We start from the raw sequence: 24,780 nt of genomic DNA, 5'->3' as shown, positions 1-24,780 counted from the left end.
CAATAATTATCCAAAATAAGATAAAACCCTAAAATATGAAGCAAATTTCGAAATTTAAGGGAGGAGGCTAGGGTTTTCCAAAATCCTAACCCTAATTTCGATTAGGGTTCATGGAGGCTAGGGTTTTTCGAAAAACCCTTTGAACCAAAACCCTAAAAAACGAAACCATGGCCTTTTAGGGTTTAATAGCTATAAACCCTAATTTGCAATTCAACTATTATAGCTATTCAATTTAAAACAAAACCAATGGCTCTGATACTACTGATGGGTTTTGGGTAAAGCAAATAAACTAGAAAACAATTCCTAAGTTCACATGCAACCTACTTTGGATCTATGTTTTAACTATTGAACATATAAATTTTAATTGCAAAACAAGAACCCTAAGGAGAGAGGTTATTTTCGAAAATAACAAATTAGGGTTTTAGAGTTACATACCTTTCAATTGTTATAGCAAACAATTGGTAATCCTTTGATCTTGATCTTCTTGGAAGCCTAGAACCACAATTGTAATGCCTTTAATGAAATCACACCCAAGAGCTAGCAAGAAGGAAACTTGTGAGGAGAGAGGTTAGGGTATGCAAAAATCGGCCTAGGGTTTCTTTAAGAGAAGGAGTGCCAATTTTGGGAGCCAGGAGGCTCCTTATATAGCCGAGGGATCTAGGGTTTAGGGAAAACCCTAATGTTCCTTTGCTTGTGGCCTAAGCTTATCAAAAGGCCGTATCCAAGCCCCTTGGACGAAATCATTAGGGTTTCCCCTATAGATTTCGTCTACCCCCTTCCAAGGAGGTTCTGGAACCTTCCACTTAACTATTAGATAATTGCAAACTAGTCCCTGCACTTTATAATTAACACAATTAACCCCAAAATTAATTCTAATTAATTTATGGCTAACTATTAATTAAATATTATGATTTCTAATTAATATGTTAACCTTTTAACATATTAATAAATCATTTATATTAATTTATTAATCTTATAATAAATCAATATCTCTCCTTTCATAATTTCCGTGTCCAGTTGCTAGGTTCGAGTGCAACCCAAAAGGACTGTGCTGCTATCAATTCAAGTACATACCAATTATAGTTATGGGCTTAGACACCTAATCCAACACATGGGTCTAAGCCCTAAGTCCAAACTCCTAAAAAAAGGCTCAAATGCTTTTTCCCCTTAATGAGCCTAACTATTCCTGGCCCAAAAGCAATAACGGGCTCCAAGGCCCAACTATGTCACTGAAGGCCCATTAGAAAATTCAAAGGCCCAACTACTCTAAACAGATCAAGGCCCAAAACCAAATAGGGCCCAAATGACCCAAAATCCCAACACAAGACCAAAAGCTCACTAGGAGCGTACGCGCGGCGTAATCCTAGTACGCTCAGCGTACTCACCCACCATGCAGTACGCGTTGCGTACACCTTGGTACCCCCAGCGTACTGTGCTGCTCAATCCATTCATCCATTTGGTGCTTAATCCATGCAGTCAATTGTTCCCACTACCAGATCTCAGTCATTAAGAGGTTCCTAGGGCATAAAGTTGGCAACTTTATGCCTTAGCATGTCTTATGGGAGTCCAACATCCATTTTTCTTATCAAAGCTCACTTAAAGGACCTAGATTCATGCATGGTTTCATATCCATCACCAAGATAACATTTTTATGCTTCTAACATGCCAGAGGGACTAAGATCTAGCATTTCTAGCTTCTGGAGTTGCCCAAACTCACAAAAGAGAATCCATGGACCACAAATGAGTTTATAAACAAACCCTAACTCTAACTATCAAAATGATCAACAAGGGATGAGCTTTTTACCTTCAAAAGCTTCCTAAGATGATGTAGATTCAGGATCTTGAAGCTCAACCACGTCCAAGGCTTGCTCACCAACTTCTTCTTCTTACAAACACACCAAAAAGGCCACTAAAGTCACTTTCAAGCTCAAAGATCACTCTCAATGGCAACTAGGGTTTTAGGGTCCTTCAAAGGCAGTGGAGGCTAATAAGGATGAGGGTCCAAGAATCATAAATGTGTTTAAATAGGGCTCATGCCCTATGATTAGGGTTTTAGCTTTGGCCACGTACGCCCCATGTACTCCTCGTGCGCTCCGCATACATGGCTCAGACTCCCGCTATGCCAAGCCCATGTATGCTAAGCGTACATAAACATACACCCAACGTACGAAGGGACCTTTTCGCAATAAAATTATTATCCAATGGACTAAAAGGTAACATACCTGAATCCGAGTGTTATAAATCTCCCCCACTTGAATTAGACTTCGTCCACGAAGTCTGTTGCCGCAAACAAATCTGGGTAGTGCTCCCTTATCTCGCCCTTTGGCTCCCACGTCCACTTAGAGCCCTTTCGGTGCTGCCATTGCACCTTCACCAGATTCATCACCTTGTTATGTAGAGTCTTAGTTTTCCTGTCTAGAATCTCAATGGAATTCCCCACATAATTCAGGCGCTCATCCACTTGAATATCGTCTAATGAGATCACTGCAGTATCATCAGCTACCTGTTTCCGCAACTGAGATACATGGAAAGTGTTATGAATCTGACTGAGCTCATCAAGAAGATTCAACCGGTATGCAACCCTGCCAACACACGTAGAAATCCTAAATGGAGCAGTAAATCGAGGACCCAACTTACCCCTCTTCCGAAATCGGATGACACCTTTCCAACGCTACACGTTCGACAACACAAAGTCTCCTACCTAAAACTCGAGATCTGAACGGTGTCGTTCATCATAACTCTTCTGACGACTCTGCGCGACCCACAGTCTGTCACGCACCTGCTGAATCAAATTAGTGGTCTTAAGCACCACCTCGGTGGTTTCCATGACCCGATGTCTGACCTCTCCCCAACAAACCGTGGTCCTACACCTCCTTCCATACAACATCTTGAATGGTGTTCGATCAATACTAGCATGATAACTGTTGTTGTAGGAGAACTCTACTAGTGGAAGGTAAGTATCCTAACTCCCTCCAAAATCCAGCACGTAAGCCCGAAGCATATCCTCGAGCGTCTGGATCGTCTGCTCTCTTTCACCATCAGTCTGGGGGTGGTATGTTGTACTGAAATGCAATTGAGTACCCAAATCCTCATGAAACTTCCTCCAAAACCTGGAGGTGAAACGTACATCGCGGTCCGAGACCATAGATACTGGTACCCTATGCCTGACTACCACCTCCCGAACATAGATATCCGCTGACTATTCTATGGATATACTCTCGGCAATTGGGATAAAATGTGCACTCTTGGTCAACCTGTCCACAATGACCCAAATAGAATAGATTCCCTGCGCCATCCTGGGCATTTCGTGATAAAATCCATAGTGATCTCCTCCCATTTCCACATGGGGATGGGTAACGGCTAGACCTTGTCGTGAGATCTCTAATGTTCGGCTTTTACCTTCCTACAAGTCAAATACTGCTCAACAAACCAAGAAACTTCCCTTTTCATACAGGGCCACCAGTAACTCAACCTCAAATCTCGGTACATCTTCGTGGCCCCCGGGTGGATAGAAAATTTTGACTTATGTGCCTCCTCCAAAATCGTCTGTCTCGCCCCACCTGCCGCCGGAACCCAAACCCTGCCACACTGTGTCAATAACCCCCGATTGTCTCTAGCAAACAAAGGAATTTGCCCTCTAATTCGCTCAGTCTTCCAATTTTCCTTTTTTAATCCTTATACATGAGCCTCCTTGATCAAATCCATCAGAGGTGAAGTGACAATCATCCTCAAACAAATATCTCGGATCGATGAGCATACCGCCTTGCAGATCAAATCGTCGGCCACCACATTGGCCTTCCCTGGGTGGTACAGAATCTCACAGTCATAATCTTTCACCACATCCAACCACCTCCGTTGCCGCATATTCAAATTTGGCTGGTCCATCAGGTATTTCGAACTTTTGTAATTAGTGTAGATAGTACACTGAACTCCGTACAAATAGTGCCTCCAGATCTTGAGGGCAAACACCACTGCCCCCAATTCCAAATCATGTGTGGGGTAATTCGCCTCATGAGGCTTTAGCTGCCTCGAGGCGTAAGCGATCACATGCCCTCTCTGCATATGAACAACTCCCAATTCTGAAATAAAAGCGTCGCAATAAACCACAAAATCATCCAACCCCTCAGGTAACGCTAGAATCGGGGCCTCGCACAACCTCTGCCTCAACGTCTCGAAGGCCAACTTTTGATCTGGACCCCACCGAAAGGTCGCATTCTTCTTGGTCAGACGGGTCAGAGGCACCACAATCTTGGAGAAATCCTGAATAAATCTCCGGTAATACCCCACAAGACCCAAGAAACTTCGGATCTCTGATGCACTTTTCAGAATTTCCCAACTCATCACAACCTCGATCTTGGCCGGGTCCACCAAGATTCTATCCTGATTGATGACATGACCCAAAAACTACACCTCACGCAACCAAAACTTGCATTTGGAGAATTTGGCATAGAGCCTCCCCCCAAGGTCTCCAACACCTCTCGCAAATGATGCTCATGCTGCTCCTTGGTCTTGGAGTAGACCAAAATATCATCAATAAAAACAATCACCGATCGATCCAACATCGGCCTGTACACCCGATTCACGAGGTCCATGAATGTTGTTGGGGCATTGGTGAGGCCAAATGGCATCACCACAAACTTGTAATGACCATAACGGGTTCTAAAGGCTGTCTTCTGAACATCCTCATCCCTAATCCTCGTCTGATGGTATCCCGACCGAAGATCAATCTTGGAAAACAAAGATGCGCCCTGAAGCTGGTCGAATAGATCGTCAATCCTTGGAAGTGGGTAACGGTTCTTCATTGTTAGCTTGTTCAGTTCCCGATAATCGATACACATCCTGTGCGACCCGTCCTTCTTCTTTACAAGCAAAATCTATACCCCCCACGGGGAACTGCTCGGACGGATAAAACCCTTGTCTAGCAGCTCCTACAGCTGCGTAGACAACTCTTGCATCTCAGGCGGTGCTAGGCGATACAACACCTTGGCTATCGGAGCCGAACCATGCATCAAATCAATCCGAAACTCAACCTACCTCTCAGGAGGCACTCCCGACAACTCCTCAGGAAAAACATCAGGAAAATGCCGCACAATGGGTACCCCACTTAACTCTGACATGGCCTTAACCCGAGTATCCGAAACATAAGCCAAAAATCCAGAACAACCCTGCTGTAGAAACCTCCTAGCCCTCGCAGCTGAACAGAGAGCTGGTCCATGCGAAGCTCTCTCACCCGGAATGACCAGTTGTCCACCACTTAGGGTTCTATCTCTCACCAACTGTTGCTCACAATCAATCACGGCCCCATTGGGCCCCAACCAGTCCATACCGATGACCACCTTCAATCCCCTCAAGGGAATGGGTACCAAATAAATTAAAAACCTCTAACTAAACATATTCAGAACACAACCTCGGAAAACCCTCGCAGCACTCACAGTACGATCATCCGCGATCTCCACCTCCATAGGGGAGTCCAAATTCGTCGGAGCGTCTCGAAACTTCTTGCTGAGCACAAGAGATACGAAGGATCCGGTAGCCCCTGAATCAAACAAAACATGAGCAGACAACCCATTGACCAAAAAGGTCCCTATACAAGATCATAGAAAATATAAGCATAACAAGAAAGCAATAAAAGATAGAGTAAGGTCACATACCAGCAACTACATCCGGTGTTGCACGGGCCTCATCGGTGGTCAATTAAAAAGCCCTACTCTGAATTGCAGGAGCCTCTACCTTGCCCTGGAGGCCATTGGTAATCCTCAAAGTGGCAGGCGCAGGCGCCACCACCACTCCTCCAGTCAGTCTCGGACAATCGGCCTTTTTATGGCCGCTCTGGTTGCAATGGAAGCTAATCAAAGCCCTCTTGGGGCAGTCCCTGCTCACGTGACTTGCCTGGCCAGAATTGAAATGTCTGGAGCCCGCGGATCGACAGGCTCCACAGTGCGGCTTGTTGCACTTGGCACATCGGCCCCGACCCTGCTGGCCTTTGTTGTGAGTATCGGCAGTCTTGGGCTTCTTGGCCTGGCCCACTTCTGTCTGAACCTGCTCCGGCTTCCGCTTCGTCCAGAGCTCCAACTCAATTTTCCGCTTACTGGCCTTCTCAATCATGTCATTTAGAGTCTTGCACCTCAAAAAGCTTACAAACTCCCTGATATCATCCTTCAGCATAACATGATATCTCGTTTTCCTCATCTCCTCATTCGTAGCGTACCGCGGAACCAATAATACCCTCTCCCTGAATTTGGTGATGATCTCCGCTACAGTCTCTATAGTCTGGTGAAGGTCCTGGAACTCCCTCACCAGTTGTTGCACCTTAATGGCCGATGTAAACTCCTGATAAAACCTCTGAACAAAATCCAGCCAAATCATCACTGTAACAGCCATCATCCCAACCGCTGTGGTGACCTCCTCCCATAAGTCATGCACTCTGTCCCTCAGCAAACAGGACACAAATCCCACCTTTTCCGCCTCGGGGAAAAAGCTCGTGCGTTGAGAATTCTCCATGTCAGCGATCCAGCGGCGGCTAGCGATGGGGTCCTTAGCCCCAAAGAACTCAGGCGCTTCGCACGCCTTGAACTCCCGGAACGAGGGAGTTCAAGCCCCAATCTGACCTACGACAATCTCGTCCCGAAATGACCTGATTCGCTCCTCCAATGATCTCCATAATCCCCTCCTTGATGTACCGAAAATCACCGGGGTAGCGTCAAGGATGTCGTGAGTGACCTCAGTTGCGATAAGCTCACGCAACCTCTCGTCAATCGGCTCAGCGCCTGAACCTGAACCCGAACCCGAACCCGAACCAGAGCCCGATCCTGAACCTGAACCTCCTCGTGTAGTCAACACCATCCTTAAACTGAAAATACAACATAGAAACAATCGATAAAGAAGTTCGAGGGGATTCCTCCTCACCGGACTCCTTAGAGTTCTCAGGTCTGCTCTCGTCTCGGGTACAGGTCCTGTGCATCTTATAGTACGGGCCTAATACTACCTTCCACACCTACCTGTACCTTCCTCAAGGTCATACCTGATTCCTCTAATTCACCAAACTACACTCAGAAGTGTAACAACCCAAATTTCCAATAAAAAATTTCATTTTAATAACAAAATCACTTTCATCGAGTATAGCATTCCAATCACATTTGTTTCCAAAAACCCATGACATCAGATAAATTATTCAAAACTTCGGATTACCCAAACTAAAATATCGGAGAGTGCATGTCACGCCATCATTCCGGTCGCTTGCCATTTGATCCTGAAGTACCTGAAACAACCAACAAACTGTAATCTAATGCTTAGTGAGTTCCCCATAACATACGCCACATAACTACACAATCACATAACCATATAATCCCATATATATACTACATAAGCCATGCAAATAACATATAAGGATGTCGTGGACTCCCTCCAGGGTCTTACTCCAGGATGTCGTGGTCTCCCCCCAGGGTCTTATACTTATGTGTCATGGGCTCCCCCACATGGTATTTAACTGGAATGCTATGGGCTCCCCCACATGGTCTGATATCCAGCTGCCATGAGCCCCCCCCCCCCTCCCCCCCCCGGGGTCTTCGCATATCTAACTGTTGAGAATAAATCCGAGATGACGAATGCGGAATATCAAGAACAAGCAAGAATCAATCACCAACATATGCAAGTAATTTGATAAAGGTTTTTCTTGTATTGATTATGAGATGAACGTACAGAGAAAAACCCTAATCTGGTAAAAAGCTTACACCAAAAGTAAACCTAATGATTATTTATAGGGAACAATAAATATATGCCATAAATATAAAATCTATGCCTAATATAAAATCAATGCCTTAGAAGAGTTCGATTAAGAACTTCTACTGTAAAGGCATCGTAGGGAATCATAAAATGATTAACCCTAAAAAGGCTTCCCTAAATAACCAAATATGCCACATCAGTTTCAATATCTCAAATACTCAACAATCTCCCCCAAGATGTTGAAACTTATGAAGATCACGATTTCCGATCTTCTTGGCATTTCTCCCGCTAAATTGTGATACTCATCAGCACATGGGGTCTTCAAAAGCGAGAGAAATAGAAATAATCTTCCAAATACGAACTCCCCCTTGAATAATCATCACTCCCCCCTGAATCTTCAACAAATGCCATGGAGAGAATCCGGAAAGTTAAGAAGAATCACCAACAATCTTCAAAACCCGTCAGATATGATGAAATAAATCCCTTTAGAAAAAACTCAATCTTCAAAAATTAAAACCGAAATAACAAAAATTAATTTTGTATTTTTCAATTTTTAAGTTTAGACAAAAGAATAGAATAAGAAGCAATTAATTTAGAAGGGTTTGAAAAGAATAAGACCAAAGAAAAAATTAGAAACTAAAATATTTTGGAAAGAATGGATAAAAATGGTAAAAATCCGAGAAATTTGAAAAGAATTTCGGATATGGGGTAAAATCTGTGAAGTGCTGAAAGTCAGGGGGAAAAATTTGAAAAAAAATAACCCATATTCTTCTTTTTAACGCTGAAATTAAGAACATCTTCCAAAGGGGGTAGAAATTGTAAAGTTTGTAAACATTTGGGGACTGGAACCGTCAAAGTGCTGAAGTTGCAGGGGTCAAGAGTGTAACAATAGTAATCTTCTTCACTGGAACGGTATATGAACGCGTTTGACTTGAAAAAGTCAAAATCAGAAAAATACGTTCGATTTCTACTTCAACAAATTCCGATTTCAGTTTTTGGTTTTGATCCAATGACAGTCAACTTGAAGTTCCGATTTGAGATATCCAATTCCAATTCCGATTGATGATTTGAAAGGTCCGATTATGAACCTGCGAATGCCGATCCTGAGTCGTGCATCCCAAATCAACACTTAAATCCGAATATTTTGAAATCGGTTTCAGAATAGTCTGTATAAGAACGCTATGAATCGGCATTTCAAACATTTATGCGAATACCAGACCTGTTCACATCAGAATGCAACAACGAGTTCCGATTTTGGAAACAAAATCACAAACCTTCGTTTCCAGTTGATGTCGATGCGATTTCAATGTAGAGTCGTGAATTCCGACTCCAAATTGATTGTAAGAAGACTGCGAGTGTGTGGGACAAATTCCAATTTTGACTTTCGATTTGGATTTGCAACTGTGAACTATCGAGCCATGAAAACGAACCTGTAGATGTAGATGAAGAAGCGAACTCAATCCACTACGTTCGTTTCTAAATCTAGTCAATTGATGATGAACCGAAAGCGAACTTCAGTTTCGTTTTGGTGTCTTGAGGCGAGAGACGAACATCGCTTCAATACTTTCGCTTCTTGACCTGCAAATTCTGGTGAGTTCGGTTCTTGACGAACCATCCTTCGCCTCTTGTGGCATTCGGTTCCAACTGTGAATCCAGATTCGTTCCTTTCGCTCCAATATAATCATTCGTGAACCGAAGGCGAATCTCAGGTTCGCTTCAAATACAGTTGCATGTTCGCTCCATCAATTACACAACCGAAAGCGAAATCAACCGAACGTTCGGTTGTGAACAGTAGATTCGGGTTCGGTTCTTGGGAGTTCGGTTGTTAATTTGAGTTCGGTTCTTAAACTGAGTTTCGCTTGTAATTGTAAGGTTCGCGTCTTTGAGTTTTGCTTAATGCTTCAGTGAACAACAAAACAAGCGAAACCTCTATTGACCATAAATCCAAAAGCAACCCCTCCTGTTACAGTAAACTGACAGTTTGTACCCTTTAAGCAGAAAAGTGTCAGAATGCAGCTTTCTTTTTGCAGAAAAATGACACTTTTCACCCCTTTATCAACTTTTGTCAATTCCAACACTTAAAAAATCAATAAAATTGATTTTTTTCAACACAATATCATATCTTTGAACCAAATCCACCAAATTTCACCAAGATTTTGTCCCTTTTTTTTAAGGACAAAACTTTTATGGGACTTTTGGTACCCATTTAAGATTCAACATTGAAGTATGTTTCTTGCATACCCACTTATTTGAAGAAAAGCTATCATCTTCTGAAAATAATACCCTCTTTTTAGTTGGAAAACAAAAATTTCCAAAAATTTCATTAAACCAACCAAATTCCCTTTTTCTTTTCCTTCCAACTTCGAAGATTTTTAACTGAAGAAAAATGAGAATCAGAGATTCTTTGAGCATGCTTGACATCAACTTTCTCAACCTTTTCACAAGCATTGGGTACTTGTACCTTGGGCATCCAAACTTTCTTCATTTTACTCTTGTTCTTTCTCTTCTTCTTCCTTTTCTTATTTCTAGGCTTTAGAAATAAATTTCGGATCTGAACAACTTTTTCTTCTTTCTAAATCTGAACATTTGAAGACTTTTGAACACAATCCTTAGGAGTTTGATAAATATGAACATCTTGAATTATTGGCTTTCTGTAGGGAACCAATCCTTCAAAGATATCATCAGAACACAATAAATCATCTGTTGTTGTTCCAATAGAACAAAATGTCTTTACTTTCATGACTTCCAAAGATTTACTTTGAGATTCATCTTCAGAACAACTAAAATCGGATCGTAACTCATCTGAAACACATGAACCACTTGACTCTGTTAGGGTGCAAAGTCACTCTTGGATGTAGTGTTTTTGGCTTTCCCTTTTGTATGTGTAAATGGGTTGAGTCTTTCCTATAAATAGGAAGTGAGTGACTCCCATTATGTAAGAAACCATTTTGGAGTGTTAGACTAGAGAGAGAAATTGTGTACAAACCCATTTGTATATCCTACTAGATCTAATATGAGCTTAAAAAGATTTATTTACTCCTTTTGTTCTTGATTTTACATGATGATTCACTAGATCTTTCTAATTCCGCACATGCCATCATAATCAACACCACTAAAATTGGTATCAGAGCGGGTGTTCTTGATTGGATCAAGAATTGATCCTTGATGGCTTCCTAGATTTGGTGATTCTTCGTTTTTGATCTTTGATCTTTGTGTTTTAGAGAGTTTTTGGATTCTAGAAATCGAATTCATCTTTGATTCTATTCAAAATTCGATTTTCTTCACTAGAATTCAAGTGATTTTTACTTTCTCTCTCTAGAAAACCCATTCAAAATCACTTTCTCTCTCTAGAAATCTTCAAGTTTTTGTGATCATGGTGAATTTGCCTTACAATTCTTTGATTGTGATCGTTGAAGATATCAAATACAAAGTCAATAAAGATCAATATTATGGGTTGGTGTTAAACAATTGGATATTTTGGGAATCTATGGTTTCTTATGGAGGTTTGAAGGATGATCATGGAAGCTTGATATTTCAACCACTTTGTGAGATCAAATGGTTGGCTGATATTACATGGTCCATATCATCACGTAGTAGTGATAAGTTTGGAGAAGAAAAATATTTGTTCAGAAAGAAATATATTTCTCTTATTGAAGACCCAAATGATCTTCGTGCTCTTAAGGTTGTTGAAGTTGTTAACAATGGAGTTCAATGTGATGTTCTTGATGTTCTTGAAGTTCATGATAAGAAGATTCAAGTTGATTCTCAAGATGAAAAAGTTTTTTGCTCGATTGGAGTTCAAACCGATGATATTTTGTGTTCTTGTGATTCGTTTGAAGGAATGATTCCTTATCGGAAGCCGGTGATCGAAGAAATTCACAAGTATCAAACTCCAAAAGATTTGATTCAAACTCATAAAGTTGAAGTTGTGGAAAGTGGGTTTGTTCATGAGATCAAGTCTTCAAGATGCAAAAAGATGAGAAAGAAAAAGAAGAAGAAGATTAATCGGAAAAATAAGCGGGCTTACTCACAAAAATTGTTAAATGTTGTAAAGCCGAAATTCGTGAAGCAAGTTTGGGTTCCAAAGCAACAATCTCCAAGTGATGCATTGAATTTGAAGTCAAAACCCAAAAGTGTTGGTAGTTCTTTTGAAGATGTTCTTGGATCGTTGAAGAACACGAAGAACACGAAGAACGAGTTGTACATCACGCATGGTGGGTGGTACAATGTTCGATTTGGAGATTTTCTTGTTCCGACAAAAGAACCAAGATCTTCTAAATTTGATTCGTTCGTTGAAAATGGATCTCGATTCGTTAAAAAGGTAACTCAAATTCTCAAATGGATTCCAAAACGTCCATGATTTCGATTCGTGCGTTTCGTTTTTAATTTTTGATCGTTTTGACTCAATTGGATCGAATTCGTTTCAAACCATTTTGAAGATCCAATTAATTTTTTTTTTATCAAATCACAAAATCAAAATCATATTTTAATCCAAGATTTGAGCCCAAAGTTTTCGATTATTCTTCATGTAATCCAATTTGTGAGCCCAAAGTCAAGTGAAATATCGGTGTTCATTACTGTTCATACACATTTAATCGAGTCCAACAAGAATTCGAATCACTTTTCATTCCTTAAGCCGATTCCGTTATTTTGATCTGATAAAATCATTCACAGTTCTAGTCGATAAATCATTTGATTAACTCACAGTTCTTCGTTATACACAATACGCATAAAGGTGTTGTACATTCTTGACGTTCTTCAAGATTGGAGTTCTTGTGTTTTCGCATTCTCTCGCTGTGTATCTATGTGAATCGATCGAGTCTTGATATTTGGTGATTGAAATTGATTTCCACTAGAACATCAAAATGGAAATCAGAAATTGATATTTCGAGTTTCTTTTGTTGATAATCCAATCTGATTTGTTCATTCATAAGTTTGGCAATCGAAAATTGATTTGAATATGATTAGTTTCAAATTGAAGATTAATGATGTGGAATTTGATACTTGCATTGGAATCGAAAGCAGATAGAGTATGAGTTCGCATCTAGAAGTCAAAATTGAAGGTCAAATTCGATGTTCTTGGTAATCTGGAAACGAATAGGATGAATGAAATGAAGAACAGGACAATTTTTGTTGAAAGTGGGTACTTTGATCTGAAAAGGAATCGTAAGTGGAAAAATTGTTGTTTGTCATCAAATAAACGAAAAGTCAAAATAACGAAGGTCAAAATTGGGTTCTTAACTGTGTTCGATATCTCATTTGATTTGGAAGTCAAAGTATATGAAGCGTTAGTCTCTGTGTAATCTCTGTGTAATGAATTGGAGAAGAAAACAAATATCTTTCGAAATTGGTCCCTGTAGGTTCGAAGAAATGGCATAACTGGTCAAATTTCGACATTTTTGAAGACAAGTGGACAAATTTTCGAAAGTAGCACCCATAGTTTTGAAAAGTTGGCAGTTTATACCCAAATTCAAAAATGGGGATATAATGCTGAGAAAATGAAGAATTTTCAGTTCTGGTCCCTGCAGTTTGTGCGAATTTACGCTTTATGCCCAGTTTCGCAAATGGGCTAGAGTTTCGCATATTTGGCTGTTTTAGGCGCAACGGGTCTCTGCAAGTTTCAGAAAGTGACAGTTTCTACCCGGTTTTTGAAAAATCTTGCAACTTTCACTCAAAAAGCCAAAAAATTTCATAAATTGAAAAATTTTTGTGGCTTTTTCGTGATTGTTTTTCCGTGCAAGATTTTTGGTGATTCATTTTTGGTACACATCAAGGGGGAGTATCGTGAACACTATTCCTCGAGCGCTTCTCACCCTTAATGGGTTTTATAATCATTTTTTGATTATAAAAAGGGGGAGAATGATGGGTATTCGAAGCGGGTTTCTCGGATATTCGTTTGCGGATTTGAAGACCGATGTTACTTCGAGGGGGAGTTTGGTCTTGATCGCGCTAGCTCGTTGGAGATTGAAGCCGGACATCCAATCCTAACTTTGAGGGGGAGAATGTTAGGGTGCAAAGTCACTCTTGGATGTAGTGTTTTAGGCTTTCCCTTTTGTATGTGTAAATGGGTTGAGTCTTTCCTATAAATAGGAAGTGAGTGACTCCCATTATGTAAGGAACAATTTTGGAGTGTTAGACTAGAGAGAGAAATTGTGTACAAACCCATTTGTATATCCTTTCTAGATCTAATATGAGCTTAAAAAGATTTATTTACTCCTTGTGTTCTTGATTTTACATGATGATTCACTAGATCTTTCTAATTCCGCACATGCCATCATAATCAACACCACTAATTTTTTTTAATTATAAAAAGGGGGAGAATGATGGGTATTCGAAGCGGGTTTCTCGGATATTCGTTTGCGGATTTGAAGACCGGTGTTACTTCGAGGGGGAGTTTGGTCTTGATCGCGCTAGCTCGTTGGAGATTGAAGCCGGACATCCAATCCTAACTTTGAGGGGGAGAATGTTAGGGTGCAAAGTCACTCTTGGATGTAGTGTTTTAGGCTTTCCCTTTTGTATGTGTAAATGGGTTGAGTCTTTCCTATAAATAGGAAGTGAGTGACTCCCATTATGTAAGGAACCATTTTGGAGTGTTAGACTAGAGAGAGAAATTGTGTACAAACCCATTTGTATATCCTTTCTAGATCTAATATGAGCTTAAAAAGATTTATTTACTCCTTGTGTTCTTGATTTTACATGATGATTCACTAGATCTTTCTAATTCCGCACATGCCATCATAATCAACACCACTAAAATTTTAGTGAATTAGAAAGATCTAGTGAATCATCATGTAAAATCAAGAACACAAGGAGTAAATAAATCTCTTTAAGCTCATATTAGATCTAGAAAGGATATACAAATGGCTTTGTACACAATTTCTCTCTCTAGTCTAACACTCCAAAATGGTTCCTTACATAATGGAAGTCACTCACTTCCTATTTATAGAAAAGACTCAACCCATTTACACATACAAAAGGGAAAGCCTAAAACACTACATCCAAGAGTGACTTTACACCCTAACATTCTCCCCCTCAAAGTTAGGATTGGATGTCCGGCTTCAATCTCCAACGAGCTAGTGCGATCAAGACCAAACTCCCCCTCGAAGTAACACCAGTCTTCAAATCCGCAAACGACTATCCGAGAAACCCGCTTCGAATACCCATCAGACTCCCCCTCAACAAGAACATCTGGAGTCATCTTTTCTTCAGAAACATGAGGAACATTATGAACTTCTTCTTTTTCTTTTTCAGCCCTTTTTATCTTCAACATTTGTTTATGTTCCCGATCTAAATGTTCATAGATAACACGAAATTGTTCTACTATTCTCTCATTCTTTTGCAATTCACGTTCATCAACCCGTGAGTAATGATTTATTTTCTTATCAACAAAAGAATTATATAACTCAGTAACATTCCTCAACGTAGAATCACCAAGAACATAAAACAAAGTTGATTTGTTTACACCATAGATTGGTTTAGTGACCTTTAATCCAAGTTTTAAAATAGAGTTACAGAATAAAAGATCCATTAGATCTTCAACAAATGATAGAACTTGAAGAGAGAGAAAATAGATCTCATAAAGATTCTAGAGAGAGAAAAACGGATCTGAAAGGGTTTTTAGTGAGAGAAAACAGATCTGAACACGAAAATTCAAATAAACACAAAAATTTTCTTCTAACTCTCTTCCAGAACACGATTCAAGAACAAATTAGATGAAATAATGAGTAGAAGATAACAGATATGAACAAGATTTTTCAATAAAAATGAGGTATAGGCTTTTTCTTTTCAGAAAACTTACAAAACTTGAAGAACAATGTGATATTCATGATAAAATATCGCCATAAACAAGATCGATTCTTGCAAAAATCGCTGAGATCTACAAGAACCCGCTCTGATACCACTTGTTGAGAATAAATCCGAGATGACGAATGCGGAATATCAAGAACAATCAAGAATCAATCACCAACATATGCAAGTAATCTGATAAAGGTTTTTCTTGTATTGATTATGAGATGAACGTATAGAGAAAAACCCTAATCTGGTAAAAAGCTTACACCAAAAGTAAACCTAATGATTATTTATAGGGAACAATAAATATATGCCATAAATATAAAATCTATGCCTAATATAAAATCAATGCCTTAGAAGAGCTCGATTAAGAACTTCTACTGTAAAGGCATCGTAGGGAATCATAAAATGATTAACCCTAAAAAGGCTTCCCTAAATAACCAAATATGCCATATCAGTTTCAATATCTCAAATACTCAACACTAACCAATAAGGTACTAACACATTCACATGCACACATGCTAGACATATCCATAATGATTCCACACTAATCATCACAACTAACTGAATGGGCCGGCCTTGGTGCCTTCGACCCACTGGTATGGTGATGAGACTCACCTCTCAAGAAATGTTGAACCGGTAAAAGTCAAATCCCAACTCACAGCTCCGAACTCAACTTCCTATAACCACCATGTGACTAACTTCATCAGAATCCCGAAAAACCAAAGATACCCTTAAAGTCAAACTTGGTCAACCATGGTCAAAGTCAAGGTCAACAGTCAGTGTCAATAGTCCATGTTGAGCCAACTCGTTGAGTGCATCTAGCAACTCGTCGAGTTCCTTCAGTGTTCAGCAAACCGGGAAAAACCCTAGCCAACTCGCCGAGTTATCTTATCAACTCCCCGAGTTCGCTCTGTATTCAGAAAGCTGGAAAACCCGATCCAACTCGTCTAGTTGTCAGGGCAACTCGTCGAGTTTTCTCTGTCTTAACATATTCAACCCCTTCCAGTCGAATCTAAAGCCCCAAACTACAGATCCAGTCCCCTAGGGTTAAAATACCACGTAAAGTTGCAAACTTTACATCCATACAAGGCATCAAAGGGCTAAAACACTCAAACAAAGCTTATCAAGGGACTTAGAGCATGAAGGAGGGCCAATAATTGATGAAGTTGGCAATTTTAAGTCTACAAGGCCCTGAGATGTCCGGATCTGAAGCCATATCTTCATAACATGCTCAAATCCAAGAATGGTCCTCAAACTAGGCTAATAATGGCCATAAAATTTCATAGGAGAAGATCTAAGTAATAAAAGGCCAAGGTATCGACTTTATACATTAGAATGGTTGTCTCAGCAGAGTAAACACCAGATCTACAGTCTTTTCCTTCAGCTATGCACCAACCACTTCAAGCTTCTTCACATAAACACCAAAAGGCACTCGCTCTCACACACTCAAAATGGGAGAACAAGCACGAACCTGGGTTTCTATGGACAAAGGGGGCGGTAAGGGAGGCTAACAATGAGGCTTAAGGCCTTTAAATAGGGTGAAACCCCTAAAAATTAGGGTCTTCCTTTCCAGCTTCTACTCGTCGAGTTGGGGCCTTCCAACTCGTCGAGTAGACTCTTAATCCCGTGTCCAAAACGATCCCTACTCGATGAGTCGGAGCTCCCTAACTCGTCGATTTCCAGTCTAAAATCCTAAAATGTTGAGAAATAAATGATACCTGAATCAAGAGTTACAAATCTCCCCCACTTGAACTAGACTTCGTCCTTGAAGTCTGTTGACGCAAACAAATCTGGGTAATGCTCTCTCATCTCCTTCTTCGGCTCCCACATCCATTCTGAGCCCTTCCGATGCTGCCATTGCACCTTCACTAGCTTCACCTCCTTGTTACGTAGAACCTTAGTTTTCCTATCCAAGACTGCAACGAGCCTCTCAATGTAGTTCAGGCTCTCATCCACCTGAATGTCATCCAAAGAAATAACCGCGGCCTCGTCTGTAACAAACTTCTGAAGCTGAGACACATGGAAGGTGTGGTAAATTTGGCTAAGCTCGTCCGACAGATCCAAACGGTAAGCCACCTTGCCCACCTGGGGAAGAAATCCTGAACGGACCAATATATCAGGGCCCTAACTTTCCCCTCTTCCGAAACCTAATGACACCCTTCCATGGTGACACTTTCAGCAAAATGAAGTCTCCCACCTGGAACTCGAGATCTGAGCGACGCCGATCAACATAACTTTTCTAACTGCTCTGCGCGACCCGTAGCCTATCGCGCACTTGCTGGATCAACTCGGTAGTCTTAAGCACCACATTGGTGCTTCCCATGACTTGGTGCCCAACCTCACCCCAACAAACTCGGGTCCTACACCTCCGACCATACAACATCTCAAACGGGGTTCGGTCAATACTAACATGATAACTGTTGTTATATGAAAACTCTGCTAGTGGGAGGTATGTATCCCAACTCCCTCCAAAAACCAATACACATGCCCGTAGCATATCCTCAAGCGTCTGGATCGTCCTCTCGCTCTGGCCATCTGTCTGAGGGTGGTACGCAGTGCTGAAGTGTAACTGTGTGCCCAGTTCCTCGTGGAACTTCCTCCAGAATTTGGAGGTGAATTGAACATCACGGTCCGAGACCACCGATACTGGCACTCCGTGCCTGACCACCGCCTCCCACACATAGATATCTGCTAATTTCTCAGTAGAAATACTCTCGAAGATCGGAATAAAATGAGCACTCTTCGTCAACCTATCCACGATGACCCATTTGGAGTCCACACCCCTCGCCGTCCTCGGTAACTTCGTGATGAAGGCCATGATGATCTCTTCCTATTTCCACATAGGAATGGGTAGCGGCTGAACCTTGCCGTGAGGCCTCTGATGTTCGGCCTTGACCTTCCTGCAGGTAAAGCACCGTTCCACGAACCATGCGATCATCCACTTCATGCAGGGCCACCAGTAACTCAACCTCAGATCCCTATACATCTTCGTGGCCCCCGGGTGAATAGAGAACTTGGATTTATGTGCCTCCTACGAGATCTTCCGCCTCACACCCCCGGATACCGGTACCCACACCCGGCCACACTGTGTCAGAAGACCTCGACTATCCTGAACAAACAAGGGAATCTGACCCCGAATCCTCTCTATCTTTCAGTTCTCTTTCTTTAAACACTCCACCTGAGCCTCCTTGATCATATCAAACAATGGAGAGATCACTGTCATCCTCAAACAAACGTTTTCGATCGGAGCACTTGCCGCCTTGCGGCTCAAAGCATCGGCCACCACGTTGGCCTTCCGTGGATGGTACAAGATCTCGTAATCATAATCTTTCAGTACATCCAACCATCTCCTATGCCGCATGTTAAGGTTCTGCTGATTCATCAAATACTTTAAAATTTTATGGTCAGTAAAGATGGTGCACCAAACACCGTACAAGTAATGCCTCCAAATTTTGTGGGCAAACACCACTGTCCCCAATTCTAGGTCATGAGTGGGGTAGTTCGCCTCATGAGTCTTCAGCTGCCTCGAGGCGTACGCGATCACATGCCCCCTCTGCATCAAAACAACCCCTAACCCTATGATAGACGCATCACAATACACTGCCAAATCATCCAATCCATCTGGTAGTGCTAAAATCGGGGCCGCACATAACCTCTGTCTTAAGGTCTCAAAAGCCAACAGCTGGTCCGGGCCCACCGAAAAGTCCCATTCTACTTGGTCAAGTGAGTCAAAGGTACGACGCTCTTGGAGAAATCCTGGATGAATCTCCGATAGTACCTCGCTAGACCCAAGAAGCTACGGATCTTAGATGCATTCTTCGGTACTTCCCACCGCATCACTGCCTCAATCTTGGCTGGATCAACCAAAATACACTCTTGGCTGATGATGTGCCCTAAAAACTGCACCTCTCGCAACCATAAATCACACTTTGAGAACTTGGCATAAAGCCTTTCCGTCCTCAGTGTCTCCAATACCTCCCTCTGATTCTGCTCATGCTCTCCTTGGTCTTAGAGTAGACCAAGATATCATCGGTAAAAATGATCATAGATCGATCCAACATTAGCCTACACACCTTGTTCACGAGTTCCATGAATGTTGTTGGGGCATTGGTGAGCCCTAATGGCATCACCACAAACTCGTAGTAATCGTATCGAGTCCTGAAAGTTGTCTTCGGTATATCCTCATCCCTAATCCTCATCTGATGGTACCCCGGCCGAAGATCAATCTTGGAAAACCAAGATGCACACTGCAGCTGATCGAACAGATCATCGATCCTCAGAAGCGGATAACGGTTTTTCACTGTTAGCTTGTTGAGCTCCCGATAATCGATGCACATCCTGTGTGACCCGTCCTTCTTCTTCACGAATAGGATCGGTGCTCCCCACGGGGAACTGCTCGGACGAATAAACTCTCGGTCTAGCAGCTCCTGAAGCTGCGTATACAGCTCCCGCATATCAGGAGGAGCTAGCCCGTACGGTGCCTTAGCTATCGGAGCGGCACCCGACACCAAATCAATCCGAAACTCTATTTGCATCTCCGGAGGCACCCCAGGCAACTCCTTGGCGAAAACATCCCGAAAATCTCGTACAAACGGTACACTGTCCAAATATGTCGGGGTCTCAACCCTCGTATCCGAGATTCATGCCAAAAATCCTGAACAACCCCGATGGAGAAGTCTCCTAGCTCTAGCAGCTGAACAGAGGGTTGGCCCCTGCAAGGCCCTATCCCCATGAATAACTAGTTCTCCCCTACTTGGGGTTCGAACTCTCACCAGTTGGCGCTCACACTCTATCATGGCCCCATTGGTCCCCAACCAATCTATCCCGATGATCACCTTCAGCCCTCGTAATGGTATCAGAACCAAATCAACATGGAACCTCTCCCCAAACACATTCAGGACACAGTCCCGATATACCCTCGCAACACTCACGGTGCGGTTATCCGCAATCTTAACCTCCAACGGGGAATCCAAAGTTCACAGAGCATCTCGAAACTTCTTGCTAAGTGCAAGAGATACAAACGATCGGGTAGCTCCCAAATCGAAAAGAACATGAGCCGACAAGCCATTGACCAGAAAGGTCCCTATACAAGTGCACATATATAGAGATAAGCAAAATAAATAATATAAAAAGGAATAAAAATGGATTACATGCCAGCCAGGACGTCTGGTGCTGCCCGAGCCTCCTCGGTAGTCAGCTGAAATGCATGGCTCTTCACCGTAGGAGCTTCCGCCTTGGCAAGGCGGCCATCAGTGATCCTTAATGTGGTGGGCGTAGGCGCCGCCACTGCTCCCCCTCCTCCTTGCAACCTCGGACAATCGACCTTTTTATAGCCGGTCTGGTTGCAGTGAAAACATCTCAGGCCCTTCATGGGGAAATCCCTGCTCATGTGGCCCGGCTGACCACATGCATAACATCCCGATCCTGCCGCTCGGTAAACCCCACCGTGTGGCCTACCACACTTGGCACACCGGCCACGACCCTGCTGGCCCCTACTGGAAAATCAGAGGTCTGCACCTGCTCTGGCTTCCGCTTGGTGCGAAACTCCAACTCCGTCTCCCGCTATCGGGCCTTCTCAACCATCTCATTCAGGGTTTTGCACCCTGAAAAGCTCACAAACTCACGGATATCATCCCTCAACATGGAATGATACCTCGTTCTCCTCATATCCTCATCTGTAGCATACTGCGGAATCAATAGTGCCCGTTCCCGAAACTTGGCAGTGATCTTTGCCACAGTCTCGGTAGTCTGTCGTAGCTCCTGGAACTCCCTCACAATCCGTTGCACCTCGATGGATGGTGCATAGTCCAAATCAAAACTCCTGACAAACTCCTCCCATTACATCTCATCCACTTCAGCTGATCCCACCTGGTGGGTCACCTCCTCCCACCAGTCCCTGGCTCGGTCCCTCAATATGCACGAAGCAAACCCCACTTTTGTCGGATCGGGGCAAGAGCTCGTGCGCTGGGCATTCTCCATGTCTTCCACCCAGCGTCGACTAACTATGGGGTACCTGACCCCAAAGAACTCAGGCGCTCTGCACGCCTTGAACTCCCGGAACGAGGAATTTCGGGCCCCGACCTGGCCCGCAACAATCTCAGCTCGAAAAGATCTGAGCCTCTCCTCCATGATCTCCATCATCCCCTCCTTGACAGTCCCGAAAATCACTGGGGTAGCGTCAAGAATGCCCCTCGTAACCTCGGTTGCGATAAGCTCATGCAACCTCTCATCAATGGGCTCTGTAGCGTAGCCCGACCCAGATCAGGATCCTGATCCTGATCCCCCTGCTCCACGACGTGTCACCACCATATTGCACTGAAATACCATAAGCCAGAATGATCAAAATATTCAAAAGGGGGATCCTTCCACACCGGTCTCCTTAGAGCTTCTAGATCTAGCATTGGTTCGGATACAGGTCCTGTGCTTTCAGTAGTACGGGCCCAATACTACCTTCCACACCTACCTGTACCTTCCCCAAGGCTCTAACTGATAACTCCAATTCGCCCCAGAACAAAACATATCTCACAACTACCGCATAACTCAAATCCTAGCTTATCCTAAGATTTGCTCAATCCCATCAAACCAGAACTCAAATCAATCATAACAGGTTGCCTTATGCATGCAAATTATACATAGAACAGGATCAAATAGACTGTTGAATAACAGACTCTGCCCTAGGACCACAACCAAACAAGGAACAGAAAATAAGGCCAAATTAATTACTCTAAGGCTATAAGCTCCTAACCGTATACAATTTTGAAAGCATACACATAGCAAGTTCTATCCAACAATAATATTCCAAATATCTATATTGCATGGCTAACATATTAGGGAAAACACTTACTTGAGCTCGGCCAATTACGCGCATTGCACTCTCCCTTTTTCTTACAAGAAATTAGTTTTAAGAAGTTTTTAACTTTGATTTTGAAAAACAATTTTACCATTTCCTCAGTTTGAGTTCTGACACACCCGAGAGTGTGCTCGAATCCCTCAAACCAAGGCTCTGATACCAACTTGTAACAGCCCAAATTTCTAATAAAATTTTTCATTTTAATAAAAAAATCATTTTCATAGAGTATAGTGAGGAGACTCACCTCTCAAGAAATGTTGAACCGGTAAAAGTCAAATCCCAACTCACAGCTCCGAACTCAACTGCCTACAACCACCATGTGACTAACTTCATCAGAATCCCGAAAAACCAAAGATACCCTTAAAGTCAAACTTGGTCAACCATGGTCAAAGTCAAGGTCAACAGTCCATGTTGACCCAACTCATCGAGTGCATCTAGTAACTTGTCGAGTTCCTTCAGTGTTCAGCAAACCGGGAAAAACCCTAGCCAACTCGCTGAGTTATCTTATTAACTCGCCGAGTTCACTCTGTATTCAGAAAGCGGGAAAACCCGATCCAACTCGTTGTGTTGCCAAGGAAACTCGTCGAGTTTTCCTTGTCTTAACATATCCATCCCCTTCCAATCGAATCTAAAGCCCCAAACTATAGATCCAGTCCCCTAGGGTTAAGATACCACGTAAAGTTGCAAACTTTACATCCATGCAAGGCATCAAAGGGCTAAAACACTCGAACAAAGCTTATCAAGGGACTTAGAGCATGAAGGAGGGCCAAGACTTGATCTACAAGGCCCTGATATGTCCAGATCTAAAGCCATATCTTCATAACATGCTCAAATCCAAGAATGGTCCCCAAACTAGGCTAATAATGGCCATAAACTTTCATAGGAGAAGATCTAAGTAATTAAAGGCCAAGGTATCGACTTTATACCTTAGAATGGTTGCCTCAGCAGAGTAAAAACCGGATCTACAGTCTTTTCCTTCAGCTATGCACCAACCACTTCAAGTTTCTTCACATAAACACCAAAAAGGCACTCCTTAAGCGCTCACACACTCAAAATGGGAGAACAAGCACGAACTAGGGTCTCTTTGGAAAAGGGGGCGGTAAGGGATGCTAACAATGAGGCTTAAGGCCTTTAAATAAGGTGCAAACCCTAAAAATTAGGGTCTTCCTTTCCAGCTTCTAGTCGTCGAGTTGAGGCCTTCCAAATCGTCGAGTAGACCCTTAATCCCGCGTCCAAAACGATCCTTACTCGATGAGTCGGAGCTCCCTAACTCGTCGAGTTCCAGTCCAAAATCCTAAAATGTTGAGAAATAAATGATACCCAAATCAAGAGTTACAGGAAGCATAAACTATACAACACAACACACACACACACACACACATATCCTAGACTCTTCTAGGATTCCTCAATCCTCACTACACACAGAACCATAAACCTCAATCAACACCACATGTTTCCTTATACATGCAAGTTATACACAAATAGAATCAGATAGACTATCAAATAAAGTTTCTCCCCTAAGTCCACAACCAAACAAGGAACATGAAATGAGGCAAAATCCATCATTCTAGGGCTATGCAATCCTAATCGTATATAACTTTGAAAGCATACACTTAGGAAATAACAGAGTCAACATCGATTCCAATTAATACATGGTATTCAATTTTCCTAGGCTATAAGGCATCACACAAGTAAGGCAATTTTATCACATAGTTCATGATGGTATCCTTAGCCCTACTCTAGCATGCAATTTCACATATCAAGCATATTAATCGCAACACATAAGCATAGGTAATTTGGGAAACACTTACTTGAGCTCGGCCGATCGCATGCATCATACTCTCCCTCTTTACTTAAGAAAACCTTTTTCAGAAAAATTCAATTCTTTTTCTTTGAAATTATTATCATTTCCTCAGTTTCAGTTCTGACACAACCGAGAGTGTGCCCGAATCACTCAAACCAAGGCTCTGATATCATTTTGTAACAAACCCAAGAAAAGGATAAATTTTTCAAAATGCGAAAATAACGGGAGAGAATGTTATGTTATGTTATATATATATATATATATATATATATATATATATATATATATATATATATATATATATATATCACATTATCCAACCTCACTCTTTTTTTTGTGTTATTATATTTTAACGTATCTTTTTTAGTAAATCTTATTGTATACTTTTGGTTTTAATCATACATTTGTTAATAGAAATCGAAAACTGAAAAATACCAAAATCGAACCGAAAAACCCTGAAACGGAACCTAAACAGGCACACGTAAAGACTGTAATGAACAAGAATGAGACTGATACCAAAAAGAGTGGACCGAAAAAAACTGGTCTAGAAAAGACCGAACCGAGGCCGTCTAGGATTAGTCCAGAAAATAACAAACTCTTCCGAAACCAGTCC

Source organism: Lactuca virosa, chromosome 8 (genome assembly GCF_052849685.1).
Source record: "Lactuca virosa cultivar CGN04683 chromosome 8, Lactuca_virosa_CGN04683_v6, whole genome shotgun sequence".
Taxonomy (NCBI): Eukaryota; Viridiplantae; Streptophyta; class Magnoliopsida; order Asterales; family Asteraceae; genus Lactuca; species Lactuca virosa.
Note: the sequence above shows the minus strand (reverse complement) of the source record.